General features: G+C 43.9%; 1 pseudogene; it reads left to right on the plus strand.

The window, feature by feature from the left end:
- Positions 1–1,072: 1,072 nt before the first annotated feature.
- On the plus strand, positions 1,073–1,833 carry LOC112850012 (26S proteasome regulatory subunit 4 pseudogene; annotated as a pseudogene).
- The last annotated feature ends 4,167 nt before the right edge of the window (positions 1,834–6,000 follow it).

Consider the following 6,000-nt stretch of genomic DNA (forward strand, 5'->3'; position numbering starts at 1 on the left):
CTTGATGACTATGCTATTTTCATGAAATCAGTAATATCACTTAAGAATCAAATTTTGGAACAATTATATATCAAAACTGTATTGGGATTGTTCCTATAAAAATATGTCTCTGCTACTTCTTTTCACTTTTTTTTCACATTAAAAAATACAGTATTCTTTCATTTGAAAAAAATTAAGTCCCTATTTAATCTTGCCCTGGTTCCCAGGAGAATTATAGGACTTTCAGGCTCATTTCTTCATTCACATACACATAGTGTTTTCCACATAATAGGAATCATACTCTATACATTATTCTGTGACTTAATGTCTTAAAAAATCTCCCTGTCAATACGCACAGATTGACAGAAGTTTTATTCGCCATTACGTTGCATTCCATGATGCAATCATTCCCTATTGAAGAACCATTAAATGGCTTCCAATTCTCTAGTAACATAAACTATTGCAATGAACCTTGTGCTCATTTAAGTTTTGCCAGAGGAGACTTTCCTAAACATGGAATTGCTAGGTCAAAAGGTGTGATATGGTAGATACTGCCAAATCTCTTTCCAATAATGAGGTTGCAACAAATCTCACACTAACAGTGAATGTGGATTATTGAATCTGTAAAATAATTTGAGGAGAATTGTCACCTTTAAGATATCATGTCCTCTCATCTAGAAACATGGTATGTATGTTGGTTATTTCAAACCTCTGTCACATAGTCTTTTGATGGGTTTATTCCTCAGCATTCAGACTTCCTAACTTGCTACCAGTTCTAACAGTTTCTCAATTGACTTCACTACATTTTATGTTAAAAATACCCACTTTTAGGAGTGCCTGGGTGGCTCAGCCAGTTAAGCTTCTGACTTTGGCTCAAGTCATGATCTCATGGTTTGTGGGTTTGAGCCTCGCAGGGGGCTTGGGCTCTGTGCTGACAGCTCAGAGCCTGGAACCTGCTTTGGATTCTGTGTCTCCCCCTTTCTCTGCCCCTCCCCCACTCTCACTCTGTCTCTGCCTCTCAAAACAATGAAAAAAACACTTTTAAAAAAATTGAAAGACTTCCAGCAGCAGCATCTAGAGCAGCCGAAGCAAGATGGGTCAAAGTTAGAGTGGTGATCATGGCCCTGGAGGTGGCAAGAAGGATGACAAGGACAAGAAAAAGAAATACAAACCTCCTGCACCAACTAGAGTGGGGAAAAAGAAGAAAACAAAGGGACCAGATGCTGCCAGCAAGCTGCCACTGGTGACACCTCACAGTCAGTGCCTGTTAAAATTACCAAAGTTAGAGAGAATTAAAGACTATCTTCTCATGGAGGAAGAATTCATTAGAAACCAGGAACAAATGAAGCCTTTAGAAGAAAAGCAAGAGGAGGAAAGATCAAAGGTGGATGATCCGAGGGGGACCCCAATGTCAGTAGGAATGTTGGAAGAGATCATTGATAACAATCATGCCATTATGTCCACACCTGTGGGCTCAGAACTCTACATCAGCATTCTTTCCTTTGTAGACAAGGATCTGCTGGAACCAGGCTGCTCAGTCCTGCTCAGACACAAGGTTCATGCTGTCATAGAGGTGTTCAGGGATGACACAGAGCCCTTGGTCACAGCAATGAAGGTAGAGAAGACCTCCCAGGAAATCTATGCAGATATGGGGGGCTGGACAACCAAATTCAGGAAATTAAGGAATCTGTGGAGCTTCTTCTCACTCATCCTGAATATTATGAAAACGTGGATATAAAGCTCCAAAGGGGTCATTCTCTATGGTCCACTTGGCACAGGTAAAACCTTAAAGCAGTAGCAAACCAAACCACAGCCAGTTTCTTGTTTTTAAAGAATTTTTTTAATGTTTATTAATTGAGAGAGGAGAGAGAGAAAGAGAGCACGAGAAGGGGAGGGACAACGAAAGAGAGGGAGACACAGAATCCAAAGCAGTCTCCCACAGCCCAGTGAAGAGAAATTCTGTATGGCTCTCTAAAGCCAACCAACTTTGGAGCCACTCTAGAAAAATAACCCAGAAAACTACTAGACAATCAAGGCTACCGCCTAGTCAGTCAAATGCATACACTTTAGACCTGCATAAAGGAAGCCAACTCACAATACTTTCATGAAATCAGCAAAGTGCAAAGAAGTCCCTGAGGACTCAGCCTGCCTTGTCACACCTGCCTACTCTCCCCAGGTGCTCAGATTTCTCACATTTCAATCCTTTTGTTCTTCTCTACCATGGCAATAGACTCTCAGGAGAAAGGGCTATCAGGAATTTACTCTGTCAAAGGTTTGAAACCTTAACTTAGTTTTTAATAGTAAGATGAAAGACTTCTCCTCTGCAGAAGGAATTTCCAGCATCAGAGAAAAACGGGGGGCTTCCTACAGCTCATGCAAGCAAATAGTGAGGCCCTTTTCTCTTTTTTCTCACAAAGGAAATGTTCAGTGTCAACCAGAGATTTCTTTTCCCAGAAATGTATTTCCATTTCAGGCATCTTCAGCTGAATGAAGATTCTGCTAAAGATTTGTCTTCCCCCCTCCATCTCTTGTTGCTGCCAACACCTGCTATGCTTGCTTAACAACCCATGGCATCTGGGACTCCAGCTGTAGGAGTGGCAGCCTTGGGGAGCCAAGGTAAAGAGGACAGGTGTAAAGCAAGGTCCGAAAGACTTTGTGATCCAAATCCAAAATCTGGACTCTCCTTGCCTTACAGGGGCCCCGTCAGTGGCTTTCTGCCTGCCTGTTGGCCTCATCCGAGCCATGAAGGCAGGAGGGAAGAGCCAAAGCTCACCCAACCCCCTGCCACTTCCAGGCACCCATCCTCCTTCCATATGGCTCTTAACTCATTCCTTGACAGGTTTGATAGATCATGGACAATGTTGAGAGACTGCAAAACATTTTAAATTCAAGGAAAATAAGAACTAATAGCAATATTTGGGAGACCAAAACAGGCCAGAGAAGGAAATAATTCAGGGCAGGGAAGTCTCCCAGGTGACCTCTAAATCATACCAAATAGGCAATGATATCTCTTCTTTGTATGTGTTCTACTGGGCAAATACATTGTCCTTCAAGCCTTGTCTGTTTTTACTGAAGGACAATTGAGGGATTCACTTCAATCAAGGTTCCCAAGATGCACTGCTTCTGGCCACCCACCAGATGACTCCTCCAGGCACACTGCTCTCCATGCCCTTGAGCCCTTCCAGAGTCAGATCTGTGTAGCTATGCATGGCCTCAGGATATGAGTCGTTAGGAGTCTCATAAGGACTGTGGGACTTGGCACCTATGGTAGGGGTTTGGGTTTTCCAAACCCAGCCAACCCTGCAAAGATTGGCTGGCATGGCACTAATTTAGAAACTTTAGCAGGTGACTTTATCTTCCTAAACCTTACTTTTCCCATGGGAAACCTGGGAATAATGCCTCTTAGAGATTTTGAAAAACTATTGAAATACATATGTAAAATGCATACCACAGTGACTATTATATATCAGGCACTCAATAAATGTACCTATTCTTATTGTTATTTACAGTAATATTAATACAAATTCATGCTGCTAATTTATAGATTATGATCTAAAATCATAATCTACAGCTATCTGAGAAGAGTAATGACCCACAAAACTCTCTTTTTATGTGTTGCTATTAAACATCTCCCAGCCCTTTGAATATGGAGCAATGTTTTACTTTGTTTGCTCTTCGACACTCACAAATATCTACCAAGTGCTTGCTGTGTGCAGGAAACACAACAAGCTCAAAGTATTGAGCTTGCCCTCAAAGGAATTACCACCTCAGTGAGGAGTCGAGAAACAACAGTACTGAAAAAGGTGGATCACACTCACATCCCTCAGTGCTCACTGGGTCAAAAGCATTTCCAGAATTCAGAGGTCTTTGTCCTTGGGACAGGAGATGGCACAAAAAAAAAAACCTCCTGGCAACTGGCCCTTGAAGAAAGGGTAAGTTATGAATATGTGGAGAAGGGTAGAGGTGTCCTACATCAAGACCTTGGTGCAAACAGAATTCTTGGGAATTTATGCAGGAGACATTTTCTCTATTTGTCCTTAGCTCCTTTTCTGTCAGACACCAAGATGGCACAGGGGCTGGGGTGCCTGGTGAGCTCCACGGTTCTGTAAATCGGCACCGCAGTGAGCTGCGTGAGAAGCTCAGTCTGCAAGCTGATTTGCCAATTTGTGCAGAAACTACTCCTTCCAACATGCCTAGCCCTTCTTAGCCAGCTGAGTGAAGGAAATGTCTTGGAATTTGCTTTCTGAAACAGATTTTCTCAATTCAAATTAGCTACAGTGGTGTTGTTAATCCCCTTGTTATGGGATTAGACTGTATTACTGCATTGAGATTAGAACCTGACAGATATGTTGGAGGAGTTTGGATTCAACTCAAAGTTCCAAGCATGTGGGCTCCCCAACAGGCTCTGTGATCTTTGGCTGGAACAATGGCACCACCTAGTGGCCAAAAGGGTCTCCATTTGGAAGGGTTTCTTTTTGGGCACGTTTCAACTCTTGAGGCCTTCTGTGTGCTGGGGCCAGAAATGCAAGGATGACTAAAGTAAGCTAACTCTTCCCTCAATGGGGCTTGCAGGCTGGGGCTCACTAGTCCAGATCCCATAGGCTCTATCAAATTCAGCCCCAGGGACTGCCTGGTGGGCAGCATGAGCTAGCCTGTCTGAACCCCAGAGCTGACTTTGAGGTAGATGTCTACAGAGTAGGACTTCAGCATTTATAAAGTGGCCTCTTGGATCCACCTACTCTCTAGTGCCTTAATTCCCTTTCACAGTTGAGAAAACCTGTTTCTATGCCTACACATTTATTCAGCACATATTTACCATTTGCTTCTATGAACCACACACTATACTTAGGACTAAGACATAGAAATGTTTAAAGACCAACCCCTACCTTTCACACATGGCCAAAGAGATAAAGACATGCCCTCCCACTGTCCCCTGCAAGAAACTTGGAGCCCTCTTCCAGGCTACCAAAGCCCTGCATCACCTTAGCCCTGCATCACTTTCCATCCCACGTCACCAAAACAACACTGCCTCTGCCCCACTCTTTGCTGTTCCTTTCTGGGCCCAGCCCTACCACCATGCCTTTTCATGGCTCTCCACCTGAAGGAAATTATCTTTCCTCTCTCTTCAAGGATGGTTGTGCTGAAGGCTCTGGGCAGGGAAGACCAACCTACCACAGTCAGAAAAAAATGACTTCCAACAGCACATACTGACATGAGCAGATGCAAACAGGCTGCAACTCCAGGTGGACCTGTGGAGAACAGAGACAGCAGCCCCAGAGACAGAGATAGAGAAGGGGGTGTCCCACAGACTAAGGCTCTCCAGTTCCACTCAGGGACTATAGAGGGGTTGGGAATAACAAGAGGGTTTGCATCCAGCAGCTACTAACCATGAGAAAATGGGAGGACCGTGTGTTTTACTCTGAAACTCAAGAGGGGATAGGAAAGGGAGAGAGGGGCAGATGGTAAGGGGTGAGGGGACTCTGTGGGGTGAAGAATGAGTGGAAATGTCCTTGGATATGATGACCACAGATAGTTTAAGTGTAGGAGTGGCTAATGTCAAACCCTAGACTATCTGTGTCACTGGATGGAAACCCATCTTCTACGTACCTCCAAATCCTCCAGGAAGGCAACTACATTCACATTAGCGTGAATAGGTTTGATTTAAAGTCTGACATTACCTAAGAAATGTGTTTCCATGTCCATGTCAATGTTGTGCTGCATGGAGAAAGTATCCAGAGGCCCAAGAACCTGAGTGACAAGGAGACAATGGGCACATAAGCCCCCTGGAAATGCACAACATCCTGAGGAGGGCTATGAGCTCCCACAAGGCCTGGAACACATTCTAAGCCAATCCAAGGTCCTAGAAGCCAAGAATCCTAGAAGATAGCAGATTCACCCATATTATTTGTACAACCTTTCTCAGATGCAGACATTCTGGGCCCGTTTTCCTGTCTATCATTTCTGCTTTATCCTTGCTGACAACCTCATCTCGAGATGTGTTGCTATGTGAAGGGACTAGCG

This window comes from Puma concolor, chromosome C2, assembly GCF_028749965.1.
Source record: "Puma concolor isolate L17-30 chromosome C2, mPumCon1.1.hap2, whole genome shotgun sequence".
Lineage (NCBI taxonomy): Eukaryota > Metazoa > Chordata > Mammalia > Carnivora > Felidae > Puma > Puma concolor.